The sequence below is a fragment of the Bufo gargarizans genome, chromosome 1 (genome assembly GCF_014858855.1).
Source record: "Bufo gargarizans isolate SCDJY-AF-19 chromosome 1, ASM1485885v1, whole genome shotgun sequence".
Lineage (NCBI taxonomy): Eukaryota > Metazoa > Chordata > Amphibia > Anura > Bufonidae > Bufo > Bufo gargarizans.
Window position 1 is genome coordinate 279,985,617 of NC_058080.1, and position 14,048 is coordinate 279,999,664.

Below are 14,048 nucleotides of genomic sequence, written 5' to 3' on the forward strand. Positions count from 1 at the left end.
CTTGGCTTTGCCTGCTGATTGTCTTTCATGTCATCTCCTGGTTTTACTCTGCTGTTTATTTGACTTAGCTTTTGGATTGTGATCTGGTTCTGGTTTTGCCTGTCTTTCTTTTACCTCTTTTTGTCTAACTACTCTTTTACCCCTTTAGGTTTAGGCCCCTGCACTTAGTCAAGTCAGGCATGACAGAAAGTCTTGTTTTTTTTTATTTTAGTTTCATTATTTGTTTTTTAGGACTGAAGTATTGATAGTCAGTGGCGTTGCTGGTGTCACCCAGTGCGGTAGAAAATTGTGTCATATATGGGGGCTATGGTGGTGCTACTGCCATAGGGGGCATCCGTTAGCTCAGCAGACCCCCCCTAGCAGTCAGAGCCTGGTCTTGGGAGCGGCACTTCCAGATTATTTTCTGTCCGCCGCCACAAAACAATGGTGCTTATAGAACAGACTACACAGTGTAGCGGTATTGTGTGGCACAGTGTATAGTATATGTGTATAACAAACATATTTCATATGAAAACTTACAATTACCTGGCTTGGCCCTTGGGGATCTCGGACACCACTTCCACACTTTGGCCGGGGGCTCGGCGGAGCTGATGTTGTGTTTTATCCTAATGAGAAAGATTTCATAATAAGGATTTTGAGAAGGGGCAGAGGGATAGCAGAACAGGGAGAGGCTGGTGCTGCTACTAGGGGGTCATACCATGGGGGAGTAATAAAGCCCACCATAATGCCCCCCTAGTAGAAATAATTCTCCTTATAATATGACAGTGCAAAAAATACCCCCTTGTAATGCCCCCAGTTGAGCTAATGTCCCCATAGTGCCCCCATAATGTGCCAGTATAAAATACCCCTATATAGTGCCCCCAGTAAATTCCCCCATAGTGCTCCTCTCCCCCCTTCCTGCTAGTGCACCCCATAATGTACCAGTATAAAATGCCCCATATATAAAGCCCCAGTAGATGCCCTCAGTGTCCGGCCTCTGATAGGCTGCCGGCCTAGTGTCCCCCATAATGCCCCCCAATAATGTGCTAGTAAGTGTCCCCATAAATGCCCCCCCCATCATGCGCCAGTATCAAGTGCCTCTCTCCTCCCCCCACATGTCCCAGTATCATAGTGCCATCTCCCTCCCAAAAAAAGTGCCAGTATCAAGTGCCTCTCTCCTTCCCACCCCTATGTGCCAGTATCATAGTGCCAAACCCCCCCCATGTGCCAGTATCAAGTGCCAACCCCCCATGTGCCAGTATCATAGTGCCATCTCCCCCCCAAAAGTGCCAGTATCAAGTGCCTCTCTCCTTCCCACCCCCATGTGCCAGTATCATAGTGCCAAACCCCCCATGTGCCAGTATCAAGTGCCTAACCCCCCCATGTCCCAGTATCAAGTGCCTCTCTCCTCCCCCCCATGTCCCAGTATCATAGTGCCATCTCACCCCCACAAAAGTGGCAGTATCAAGTGCCTCTCTCCTTCCCGCCCCCATGTGCCAGTATCATAGTGCCAAACCCCCCCATGTGCCAGTATCATAGTGCCATCTCCCCCCCTAAAAGTGCCAGTATCAAGTGCCTCTCTCCTTCCCACCCCCATGTGCCAGTATCATAGTGCCAACCCCCCATGTGCCAGTATCATAGTGCCATCTCACCCCCCCAAAAGTGGCAGTATCAAGTGCCTCTCTCCTTCCCGCCCCCATGTCCCAGTATCAAGTGCCTCTCTCCTCCCCCCATGTCCCAGTATCATAGTGCCATCTCACCCCCCCAAAAAGTGGCAGTATCAAGTGCCTCTCTCCTTCCCGCCCCCATGTGCCAGTATCATAGTGCTAAACCCCCCCATGTGCCAGTATCATAGTGCCATCTCCCCCCCAAAAGTGGCAGTATCAAGTGCCTCTCTCTTTCCCACCCCATGTGCCAGTATCATAGTGCCAAACCCCCAATGTGCCAGTATCAAGTGCCAAACCACCCCCATGTGCCAGTATCAAGTGCCTCTCTTCTCTTCTCCCCATGAGAAGTGCGTCCCGCACCCCCCTTGCAACGCCACTGTTGATAGCCTGTCCTTTAGAATAGGCCATCATTATTAAATCAGTGGGGGTTACACTCCTAGGCCTCGTTCACATCACCGTCTCTCCGGCTCCGTATAATTTAGAAATATTTTGTCTTGAAATCGTTTGTAACATAAAAAATGTAATAAGAAAGGAAAAATAAAAAAAATTTCATAATTTTTACAGTTTAATCTAATGGCACAAAAGAAAGGTCTCAGAAATGAAGAAGTTATTTGCAGCTAGATAGGCCCATAAAACTAGTTCATAAAAGTGACAAATTGGCCTGGTAAGGAAAGGGGGTAAACACATATAGTGAAGGGGTTAAGAGGTGTTAGGCCTCTTTCACGCTGGTGAGATTTCCGCGCGGGTGCAATGCGTGAGGTGAACGCATTGCACCCGCACTGAATCAGGACCCATTCATTTCTATGGGGCTGTATACATGAGCGGTTATTTTCACGCATCACTTGTGCGTTGCATGAAAATCATAGCATGCTCTATTTTGTGCGTTTTTCACGCAACGCAGACCCCATAGAAGTGAATGGAGCTGCATGAAAATCGCAAGCATCTGCAAGCAAGTGCGGATGCGGTGCGATTTTCACGCATGGTTGCTAGGTGACGATCGGGATGGGGACCCGATCATTATTATTTTCCCTTATAACATGGTTATAAGGGAAAGTAATAGCATTCTCAATACAGAATGCTTAGTAAAATGTGGATTGAGGGATTAAAAATAAAAGTAAAATAAACTTACCTCCTCCTCTTGATCGCATAGTTGCCGATCTCTTCTTACTTCTTTAATCATGAGCTGCCAGCTAAAGGACCTGTGGTGACGTCACATCACATGGTCCATCTTGTGGTGATGGACCATGTGATTGGACCATGTGATGAGCTCAGTGACGTCACCACAGGTCCTGTAAAAGAGCAGAGACCGGCAGCTATGGAGGAGGTGAGTTAATATTATTTTTATTTTTTAACGCTCAATTGACCCTCTACTAAGCATTCTGTATTAAAGAATGCTATTATTTTCCATTATAACCATGTTATATCTACACTACAACTAACCCAAACCCGAACTTCATTGAAGAAGTTCGGGTCTGGGTACCACATTCAGTTTTTTCTCACGCGTGTGCAAAACGCATTGCACTTGCGCAGAAAAAAACTGATCCACGCAACGGAATCGCAGTCAAAACTGACTGAAATTGTGTGCTCACTCGCACGATTTCCCCACCACGCACCCGCATCCTATCCGGCCCCAATCCGTAACGCCTGTGTGAAAGAGGCCTAACTGTTGTCTTTTTGTGCTCTTTTGTCCTAGCCTCCATTTATACCAGTTTTGTAAAAATTCTGGGACCCAATCTACGTATGTAGATGGAGGAGGTGCAGTAGACATGGCTTATCTAGACTTTAGTAAGGCTTTTGATACTGTCCCACATAGAAGGCTTATCAATAAATTGCAGTCTTTGGGCTTGGACTCCCATATTGTTGAATGGATTAGGCAGTGGCTGAGGGACAGACAACAGAGGGTTGTAGTCAATGGAGTATATTCAGACCAAGGTCTTGTTACCAGTGGGGTACCTCAGGGATCTGTTCTGGGACCCGTATTGTTTAATATCTTTATCAGCGAAATTGCAGAAGGCCTCGATGGTAAGGTGTCTTTTTGCTGATGACACAAAGATTTGTAACAGGGTTGATGTTCCTGGAGGGATACACCAAATGGAAAAGGATTTAGGAAAACTAGAGGATGGTCAAAAATCTGGCAACTAAAATGTAATGTTGATAAGTGCAAGATAATGCACCTGGGGCATTATATAAGCAGAATATAAAATCAGTGACACAGTCCTAACCTCAGTATCTGAGGAAAGGGATTTAGGGGTCATTATTTCAGAAGACTTAAAGGTAGGCAGACAATGTCATAGAGCAGCAGGAAATGCTAGCAGAATGCTTGGGTGTATAGGGAAAGGCATTACCAGTAGAAAGAGGGAGGTGCTCATGCCGCTCTACAGAGCACTAGTGAGACCTCATTTGGAGTATTGTGCTCAGTACTGGAGACCATATCTCCAGAAGGATATTGATACTTTGGAGAGAGTTCAGAGAAGAGCTACTAAACTGGTACATGGATTGCAGGATAAAACTTACCAGGAAAGATTAAAGGACCTTAACATGTATAGCTTGGAAGAAAGACGAGACAGAGGGAATATGATAGAAACTTTTAAATACATAAAGGGAATCAACAAGGTAAAAGAGGAGAGAATATTTAAAAGAAGAAAAACTGCTACAAGAGGACATACTTTTAAATTAGAGGAGCAAAGGTTTAAAAGTAATATCAGGAAGTATTACTTTACTGAGAGAGTAGTGGATACATGGAATAGCCTTCCTGCAGAAGTGGTAGCTGCAAATACAGTGAAGGAGTTTAAGCATGCATGGGATAGGCATAAGGCCATCCTTTATATAAGATAGGGCCAGGGGCTATACATAGTATTCAGTATATTGGGCAAACTAGATGGGCCAAATGGTTCTTATCTGCCGACACATTCTATTTTTCTATGTGTCAATTATGAATCTTTTGTTATAGCATGCACAACTGTTTGGCTAAGACTTTAGGCTACTTTCACACTTGCGTTCGGGGTTCCGCTTGTGAGCTCCGTTTGAAGGCTCTCATAAGCGGCCCCGAATGGAACCGTACAGCCCCAATGCATTCTGAGTGGATGCGGATCCGCTCAGAATGCATCAGTATGGCTACGTTTGGCCTCCGTTCCGCTCAGCAGGCGGACACCCGAACGCAGCTTGCAGCGTTTTCGTGTCCGCCCGGCCGTGCGGAGCCAAACGGAACCGTCCAGACTTACAATGCAAGTCAATGGGGACGGATCCGTTTGACGTTGACACAATATGGTGCATTTTCAAATGGATCCGTCCCCCATTGACTTTCAATGTAAAGTCAAGAGTCTTTATTAATATACCATCGGATCGGAGTTTTCTCCCATCCGATGGCATATTTTAACTTGAAGCGTCCCCATAACCATGGGAACGCCTCTATGTTAGAATATACCATCGGATTTGAGTTAGATCATGAAAACTCAGATCCGATAGTATATTCTAACACAGAGGCGTTCCCATAGTGATGGGGACACTTCAAGTTAGAATATACTGAGAACTGTGTACATGATCTCTTACAGGGGGCTGTGATCCGCACAATTAACCCCTCAGTTGCCGCACCTGAGGGGTTAATTGTGCGGATCTCAGCCCACAGATCGGGTGCTGCCAGGCAGCAGGGGCCAGACCCCCCTCCCTCCCCAGTATTAATTCATTGGTGGCCAGAGCGGCCTCCCCTTCCCAGTATTAATTCATTGGTGGCCAGTGTGGTCCCCTCTCCCTAGTATTAATTCATTGGTGGCCAGTGCGGCCCCCCTTCCCTCCCCAGTATTAATTCATTGGTGGCCAGTGCGGCCCCCCTTCCCTCCCCAGTATTAATTCATTGGTGGCCAGTGCGGCCCCCCCCTCCACTGTATTAATTCATTGGTGGCCAGTGCGGCCCCCCCTCCCTCCCCAGTATTAATTCATTGGTGGCTACTGCGGCCCCCCCTCCCTCCCTCCCTCCCTCCCCAGTATTAATTCATTGGTGGCCAGTGCGGCCCTCCTCTCACCCCTCCCCCCGATCATTGGTGGCAGTGGAGAGTTCCGATCGGAGTCCCAGGTTAATCACTGGGACTCCGATCGGTTACCATGGCAACCCGGACGCTACTGCAGTCCTGGCTGCCATGGTTACTTAGCAATTTTAGAAGCATTATACTTACCTGCGCTGTCTGTGGCCGGCCGGTCGCTCCTCTTACTGGTAAGTGAAAGGTCTGTGCGGCGCATTGCTTATAGCACAGACCTGTCACTTACCAGTAGGAGGAGCGACCGGCCGGCAACAGACAGCGCAGGCAGGTAAGTATAATGCTTCTAAAATTAGGAACTCTCCACTGCCACCAATGATCGGCACCTGAGGGGTTAATTGTGCGTATCACAGCCCCCTATAAGAGATCGGGTGCTGCCAGGCAGCAGGGGGCAGTCATGTACACAGTTCTTAGTATATTCTAACTTGAAGCGTCCCCATCACTATGGGAACGCCTCTGTGTTAGAATATACTGTCGGATCTGAGTTTTCACGACGTGAAAACTCAGATCTGAAAAAGAGATGTTATGCAGACGGATCCGTTCTGAACAGATGCAAGCGTTTGCATTATAGGTGCGGATCCGTCTGTTCAGAAACCAGACGGATCCGCACCGAACGCAAGTGTGAAAGTAGCCTTATTTATTTCTAACTTTACCTATTTGAAGCGTATTGACTCTGTGTTAAAGCTGGTTAGCTCTTTAAGGAAACTATTGATTATCATTAGGCATCTTCTATATATTTAAGTATGTGGAATAAGCTAAGAAATAATAACATATCCAGTGTGGCCTTATGAAAAATTGTCTCTATCCTTCATTTAACAAGTACCCCTAGGACATGACATTTTAGAAAGTTCACACAATTTGCAACTTTCTTTCCTTGTAAGGTCCCAGATGTGATTACTGTGGTTGGATATACAAAGAGTAGCATCATGACTATCCCTGTGGTTAAGGTCTCCAATGTTTAATTAATTTCTGCAACTCGAGTATATACTATAGTCCTGAAGTAGACAAGAGTTGGCAATGATGCCTTACTCTGTCATAGTCATTGTCAACATGTAGTGCAGTGTATGACCCTTTCTGATAGTGTACAGAATGTGTTTTGCAGGTAATTGCTTTTTTCCTATGATGTGGAAAACCCCACTGTTTACTGTGTTGATATTATTATATATTTTAAAGCACCATTAATTCCAGGGTTCTGTACATATATGAAAATGTGTTTAAAGGGGTTTCTGGGGGAATAGTTTTGATAAAATATGGTATAACCCTCTGCAGCCGGTGATTGGCTGAGCAGACAGTCCAAGCCATTTCCTATGTGTTGAGATGGAAACCAGGAAGTAGGGAGGAGCAGGGACCAGAGCAGATATCAAACAGCAGCAGCAGGGGATCGATGAGGTGAGTAATGACTGTTTGTTATTTTACCTCATTCTGGCCCTTTTTTTTAATTATAATTATTTCCTGAAAAAACCCATTAAATACAAAGATCAGAACAAAAATTGTGACAGACTGGTACAGAGGGACTGCGGTTCCCCTTTTTTTAAGGAATGGGGGAAAAGACAAGGTGAGGGTAGGTGGGTGCGGGTAAAAGCTGATAAAGTACTCTAGTGGAAGCAGGGTTATTGTATTGTAGGTTGCAGACTTTTCTGAAGAATTGGGATTTCAGATTGTTTTTGAAGCTTTCAGTGGTGGGGGAAAGACTGATCAGTTGGGGTAATGAGTTCCAGAATAAGGGGAATACATGCAAGAAATCTTGGAGACAATTGTGTGATGAGCAGGCAAGAGAAGAGTAAAGCCTGTATTACACTTCCTGATTTTTCGGCAGATATTCGCTAACGAGTATTCGTAGTAATGCTTATTAGCGATCATCTTGCAGTGTAATACTGCCGCCGATTGCTCAATAAATGCTCGATCATCAGGCAATCCAAATCTTTTGACATGTTAAAAAAATTATCGTTTGCAGGCGGCAGATCAAATGGACAGTGCTGTGCTTGATGAGCTGAGAGACAGCTGTGGCGCTTCTCAAACAGCTGATTGGTGGGTGTCCCTGGTGTTAGACCCCCACTGATCAAATATTGATAACCTATCTGGGGGACAGGTCATCAGTGTAAAAGTCTCGGAAAACCCCTTCAATGTCCACCATGTTATCCCTGCTTCTGAGCTCTTTGGGATCAAAGTTATCATTTTTTGTGTATTTTGTTAGGATTTTTGCCTATGTATGGCTAATTCCAGTATCTACACAATTAAAGGAAATCTGTCACCATGATAATTGCTAACCAAGGCACATCTGGAAATAAGGTACTAAGTGCTATTAGGCCATGGCTTTACTTCAATAGCAATTATCCTGGTGACAGATTTCCTTTAAGACTTACTAAGTTAGCTATAATGCTCTTACTTAAATATAAAGCCTTAAAGTGATTCTCTGGGTTTAGGGATGAACCTGCATATAAGCTCTTTATTTATTGACTACATATGAGTGGAGCATCAGAGAATTTCCTTGCTCCGATGCTCCCTCTTGTCACGCTGCAATGCGCAGTACAAGGCTGTGTTTGTTTAGTATAGTGAGGTGAAGCCCGGTACATCACTGGCCGTAAACAGACCTTGCGCTGCGCGTTGCAGTGTGACAAGGGGGAGCATTGGAGCAAGGAAATGCTCCAATGCTCCACTCAAGTCAATGAATAAAGAAGAGCTTTAACGGTTCTATATATATATTTTTTTAATAGTGTTTCTTTTTTTTATATTTTATATTACAATACATCAGCGTCCCAATTGGGATACAAGAGAACAATAAAACAAAAACATTAGACATTGTTGAAAGGCAGTAAACCTAGGTATCGCAGTAATCAGGAAAATCCGATAATAAGGAGGAACACACCAAATCACATGCGTATACATTTTGATGGCAGTATCCCCCCGGACTTATTAGGGTACCTTTACATTAGCGTTTTTCTTTTCCGGCACTGAGTTCCGTCAAAAAGGCTCAATGCCAGAAAAGAACTGATCAGGCATATCCCGATGCATTCTGAATGGAGAGCAATCCGTTCAGGATGCATAAGGATGTCGTCCGTTCAGTCATTTTGACTGATTAGGCAAAAGAGAAAACCGCAACATGCTACGGTTTTATCTCCGGCGAAAATAAACTGAAGACTTGCCTGAATGCCAGATCTGGATTTTTTTTCCATAGGAATGTGTTAGTTCAAAATACCGGAATGCCGGATCTGTCCTTCTGGTCTGCGCAGACCGAAAAAAGGTAAAAAAAATAAATGCCGGATCCGTTTTGACGGATGACACCGGATCCCGCATTTCAATGCATTTTTCTGACTGATCAGGCATTTTTAATAGTGATCAGGATCCTGAGTAGTCTTACAAATGCCATCAGTTGGCATGCGTTTTGCCGGATCAAGCAGGCAGTTCCGGCGACGGAATCACTCTGCCGCAAGTGTGAAAGTAGCCTTAAGCGATCATCAGACTTCATTCACACCGCACACACATACACACCTGAGCACCCCGTTCCCCCACCCAAATCAATACTTAAACAGTGTTTTGCGCATGTAGCCAAACGCCCCAGGTCTTTTCAAAACGATCCGGAGTTCCTCTAGCAGCGTATGTTAACTTATACATGTGAAGATCATCATTTATGAATTGTATCCACTGATCAAGAGTAGGGGGTCTTAGGTGGTTTCCAGTTTAGGAGAATAGTCTTTCTCCCATAAAACATTATTAGACGGAGCAGTCTTCTGCTATATTTAGTGGGGATTAAGTCTACCACAATGCCCAACAAGCATACCATAGGAGAGCAGATCCCCAGGAACCCCAGCCTCATATTAATAAAAGTACATATCTGACCCCAGTACAGCTACATAGTGGGACACACGCATGTCATATGGTACAAGGACCCTCTCGACTGCCCGCATCTCGACCATGAAGGATCTGGTAGTCTACGCCTGTGGAACAGGCGCACTGAGGTCAGATACACCCTGTGTACCCACTTGATCTGAATGAGCTGGTCTCGAGCACTATATACCGTAGATCTCCATACAGAGCTCAACTCCTCCAGATGAGACTTTTAACGGTTCTGTTTAACATATTAAAGTAATTTATGGCTTCATTTTTTTTTTTCTTCTGTAGAGTTAACTTTTAAAATCAGTGTATAGGGCACTATAAGTAGGGTAGCACTGTAAGTAAATTATTTAACTCGGTTTAAATAGCTCTAAGTATAAGCCTGAACATTACCAAAATAGGCAAAAACATGGTAATTATGGTAACTTTTTAAGTTGTGTTCTATTCCTATCTATATGACCTAAGGTAAGCAATTGGCTCCTGGCATGACGTGCTTAAACAGAATCCTAATGTCTACAGTGTACCCATTGTGTGGCCTAATCGGTGAAAACTAGTTTTGCCTAATATTGTATTGTGTCTTATTTAAAACTATAGAGTTATCTAAATATTCTGATTTGCTAAATATGTGCCCCTTTTTAGGCTCAAGAGCCATGTAGGGTAATTGTTCCTCTTTTGTTCACATGCCATAATAGACAGAGGTTGTCCTTTGGAGAAAAGCGCATTCAGTTGGCCCTCTTCCTTATTGCAAGTTCATGTTAGGACAGGTTAGAGTATCAGCCACTTATAACCATCTAAAAATGCTCAAAGTAAATAATAATGGGGCTTGCAGTTACACATCTGTGTAAATACAACATTTTAGCACAGAAAAACATTCTGGAGAATAGTGCTGGGTATTGTTTTAAGAATTTCTTCATATCATCAAGGATGGAATAACAGAAGACTATGTTTTTTAATCAACATTTGGAAAATGATGAGCCTTACAACTATAATTCATACAGCCCCATAGCAAAATAAGATGGGGCCCCCACCACCTAGTGTAAGAAAATGAAAACAGCAGCGTAAATAGCAATAATAAATGTATGTAGAATTGCACTATATGTCCGAAAATCCACATTATAGCAAAAAGCCACCATATTTCCTACAAAAAGGTACAATGTTCTTACATCGGATTGGGCCCCCATTAACCTCTGGGTCTCATAGCGTTATGCTTACTATGGATATTTTTAACGTATTTAATGCTTATTGTCGACATTAATGAAAAAATATAAAGTCCTTGGTTCTGAAGCTTAGTCAGTACTTCTCCTCATATCAGCAGCATCATACATCCAAATAAATGACAGCGTTATTTACTTCCAGCTCAAAGCTCTCTGATTGATGTTGTTCAATATTGGTATCATCCATTTATGTTTCCTTGACATTTTTGTACATAAACTATGATTTATTAGATACAACAGTAATAACATCGGAAGATTTCCAATCCCCCTATGACTAAACTGATCTTTGCAAATAATTTATGGTGAACTTTTAAATATGTATTAGCAACTATAGGTATTTATAGCATGAAGACACTCTTTAAGGAATATAACCACTACAAATAGGCTCAAATGGGTTTTCCAGGACATCGATATTAATGACCTATACTTTGGATAGGTCTTCAATATCAGAATAATGGGGATCTGACACCCGGCACCCCTACCAATCCAGATGTTAGCAACCGACCTGCATTTATGCTAAAGAATTCCACTTTTTTTCTCATCTGTCCATAGAATGTTTTCCCACATATAATGTGGAACATGCAGGTGATCTTGAGCAAACCAGTAGTCACAGTCTTCTGAAAATTGCTTGCATCGAGGCATGGTTCACATCATTAAGTCAATTTTGTGAACAGATTTGTCAGTAACCAGGCTTTGTGTGCTTTTAGAATTTTGTGTACATTATTATTGCATTACAATCTAAGTTCCCTATCAGTATGTCTTTGGAGTGTGGAAGGAAACCAGAATACCCGAAAGAAACCCACACAAACACAGGGAGAACTCACAAACTCCAAGGAGATGTTTCCTTGGTTGGATTAGAACCTAGGACCCAAACACAAGTGCTAACCACTGAGCCGCCATGCTGCTCTTACTGAAGTCATTAACACAAAGGTTCACTGTAAATGTTTACTCTATCTGCTCAGTAATAGACTTGATAACTATGTATGGGCTAGCCTATGTGCTATTCGTTTAGATTGTTTTGTCTTTATATAGTAATGAGATCACGTTTTATTAGCAACCAGTACAGACATACTTGTAATTAAAAAGGGTTCATTTACTTTTTCCTTGCAAAAGTGTAAACTGCTGAGATTTGCCACAAACATTTCCATTTATTTGTTGATTTCCTTGGCAACAGACCACACACACATGCAATATATTAATTTTAGGTGTCAGAGCTCAGTTTATTATGTCCTGTATTATGTCCACAGTAAGACATACCGTAACCCCTTGTGAAATGTGTAGTCCAGCTTACCTTATAGAGGAAAAATGTTCTCCTAATGGCCCAGCATTCACCAGAAATTGCCTATATTCTACCCCTCAAGAGCTCTTTCATGAAAGCTGTCTGGGAGGCCTAACATATTTTATCAGAATTCTCAGACACCCCTCTACATGTTAAACAAAATGTAATTTGTAATTCTTCTTAGAGCAAGCTTGATGACTTTACATTCCAGAGGAAAACTGTTTTGCATTTTTCTAAAACCAAAAGGTGAGACCTTTGAGCTGTCACTACAAAAATGCTATTAGATCCCATTGTCATCATATTGCTCTGTTTTATCATTTCTAATTCTAATTAAATTATAACAGAATACACTTTATTAAAGGGGTTTTGTCATAAGAAGAAAATGTAATGTACATAAAAAAATAATATTTTATTTCATGTATATTGGACTGATACTTCATTTTAAATGCCCTATTTATTGCATATTAATACTTTTCGTGGGTTAGCTCCTTTACATTTTTCCAAGCAAATATATGTTAAATGTAATGTATCATCAGATATCGTCAGTATTATAGATATGGGGAGAGCATAAAGAAACAAAACCATAAGAAAAAAGAAAAAATATATAAAAATTATAAAAACACATGGAAGAGGGTCCATGTCTCCTGCCCTTGTAGGATTATCATCCTACGCAAGCTTCCACATTTTGTATTTTAATGTTTCATTTACAATGAAAGTAATGACCAACAAGAGACGTTTTTTTGCACAGAGGTTATACAGGGGGCAAAGCAGTGACACACAGGGCAGTGAGGTGACATAACCAGGGGACAGTGGTGGCATACCCAGGGGACAAAGTGGTAGCATCCAGGTGGCAGAGTGATGGCATATTAGGGTTACATTGGAGGTAAAAACAGAATAGTGATAAATCCTACTTGACTGTGCACTAACTATACAAGCAATAGCCATAATAACTATACCAGGACCACTTTATTTCTCCGTGGAGTCACAGATGTGTCAATAAGCCCAGAGGAGCATGCTTGTTTGGCCAACTTCCCAACCCTATCTCCTCCTGTCTTGCTTGCTAATCAGTTGATCACCAGGAGGACTTCATTCTATTAAACAGTTGTTGAAAGGAGACAACCTGTTTAAAGTAGTATATTGGATATTCAGTTCATAATGGCCATTCTTAAGTCAGACTGACATTAGTCATAGTGAAGAACCCATCTAAATCCAGCCTGACATATTGTCATGACGGCTTTTGCAGCAGAATTTTGGCATAGACAGCTGCACCGAAATTTAGTTGAAAACCCACCAGTGGCCGCGTCCTTTTTGCCTTCCATACATCTCAATGGGAGACAGCGCTGAGGATCACGGCGTAGCGGCTTATAGCCGCGGCCACATTAGAAGGGACATGTAAAGACTGTCGTGTAAATGTCCCCTATTGGTCTAGGTGAATAATCTGTCTGTCTGCCTGACATATTCTATAGTACTGGATATAATAAAGAACTCCTAAATTCAGACTAATTTATTCAGTAAGTAATGATGAAAAAAAAAAACTGAAGACTGACATATTCCATAGTAATGATCATGGTGTATGTAACCTTCTCATTGCAGTTTTTCTTTGTCTGTCACTGTGTCTAGTTCTAATTCAAACATGTTTTTTATGTTTCTTATTATGTACACTCTGTAGCTTATCTAATATATAAAGTGTATGTATGTATGTCCACTAAAGAAATCTGGACCGTCGCATTTACAATCACGAAATTTGGCACAAAGGTACAACAGGTGTAAGGGAAGGTTTTAGCACGCACCGTTCCTGAGATATTCCCAAAAAAATGCATTAAGCAATAGAAGCCTGGTCACATGACCCTTATCAGCCAATAGAAGCTTGCAGGCCCTTAGTCTCCACATGTACACAGTTTTACTACAGGTTTCCATAACAACCCAGCCATTTTTCTTCACGGCTGTAGGTCAGCTTTAAAAGGGGCAGGGCGCTGTGGATGACACTGTTAAGGGAGCGGAGTGCCTTGGAGGTCACAGTTCAGGGGGCAGGTAGGGTGGCCATTCA

At 42.7% G+C, this 14,048-nt stretch overlaps 1 protein-coding gene across 4 annotated transcripts in view; it reads left to right on the top strand.

Annotated features, from left to right (window-relative positions):
- The window catches only part of MAPK10 (mitogen-activated protein kinase 10), a 162,203-nt gene that overhangs the window by 677 nt on the left and 147,478 nt on the right, over positions 1-14,048 (top strand). The window lies entirely within an intron of this gene.